Source organism: Talaromyces stipitatus, genomic scaffold, assembly GCF_000003125.1.
Source record: "Talaromyces stipitatus ATCC 10500 scf_1105507295555 genomic scaffold, whole genome shotgun sequence".
NCBI classification, from domain to species: Eukaryota; Fungi; Ascomycota; class Eurotiomycetes; order Eurotiales; family Trichocomaceae; genus Talaromyces; species Talaromyces stipitatus.
Genome location: NW_002990116.1, coordinates 4,360,959 through 4,362,450, shown reverse-complemented (window position 1 = coordinate 4,362,450; position 1,492 = coordinate 4,360,959).

Below are 1,492 nucleotides of genomic sequence, written 5' to 3'. Positions count from 1 at the left end.
TGTCAATTGCCTTCTGGTGGAACTGCTAACTGGCTCCCTCGCTCAACTGCCACTGGTCAACGAGCTCAATTACCAACGGGCTCCCTGACGGAACCGCCAATTGGTAACTGGCCGGATCGCCAACTGTCTTACTGGTTTGACCGCCAACTGTCTTCCTGGCTCAATTGTCAACTGTCTTACTGGCTCAACTGGCACTGTCATCCTGGCTCAACCCCCAACTGTCAACTTCCTTGACTACGAACCGCCAACTGTCGACTTTCTCAACCGCCAACTGTCAACTTGCTTAATGGTCAACTGTCAACGGTCAACTGTCAACGGTCAACCATCAACGGTCAACTAACTAAACCCCAAACTATTGACTTTCTCGACCACCAAGTGTCAACCTGCTCAACCAACTGTTAAATGGTTAAACCACCAACTGTCAACTGGTTCAACCAACTGTCAACTGACTAAACCCCTAACTATTGACTTTCTCGACCACCAACTGTCAACTGGCTCAACCAACTGTCAACTGACTAAACCCCTAACTATTGACTTTCTCGACCACCAACTGTCAACTGGCTCAACCAACTGTCAACTGACTAAACCCCTAACTATTGACTTTCTCGACCACCAACTGTCAACTTGCTCAACTGGCAACGTGCTTAACACCGCTAACTGTCAACTTGATCAACCGTCAACGGCCCACTTGCTCAACCGTCAACCGTCAACTGCTCACTTCCTCAACCACCAACTGTCAACTGGCAACTTTCTCGACCATCAACCAACTGGCTCAACCACCAACTCTTCAACTTGCTCAATCGTCAACGGTCAACTATCAAACGGCTCAACCGCCATCTGGCAACTTGGTGAACCACCAACTGTCGACTGTCTCAACCACTACCTCGTAACTGGCTCAATCGCTATCTGGCAACTTGCTCAACCGCCAACTGTCAACTGGCTCCCTCGTTCCACTATTAACTGGCCAACGGGCTTCCTGGCTGACCGGCTATCCCGCCAACTGTCAATTTGCTGAACTGCCAACTGGCTTGCTGGATTACTTGCTGAACCATCTGGTACCTTGCTAAACCACCAACTGTCAACGAGCTCAATCACCAACGGGCTCCCTGATGGAACTGCTAATTGGTAACTGGCCGGATGCCAACTGTCTTACTGGTTCAACTGGCACTGTCTTCCTGGCTCAACTGGCACTGTCTTCCTGGCTCAACTGGCACTGTCTTCCTGGCTGAACCGCCAACTGTCAACTTACTCTGCCATCAACTACCAACTTGCTCTGCCGTCCTGGGTCAACTCGTTTACCTGGCAATTGTCAATTTCTCTGAACTGCTACCTGTCAACTGGCTCAAACCCCAACTGCCAACTTCCTTGACTACGAACTGCCAACTGTCGACTTTCTCAACCGCCAACTGTCAACTTGCTCAATCGTCAACGGTCAACAGTCTCCTTGCTTAACCACTAATGGGCAACTTGCTGAGCCGTCAACTGTCAACTG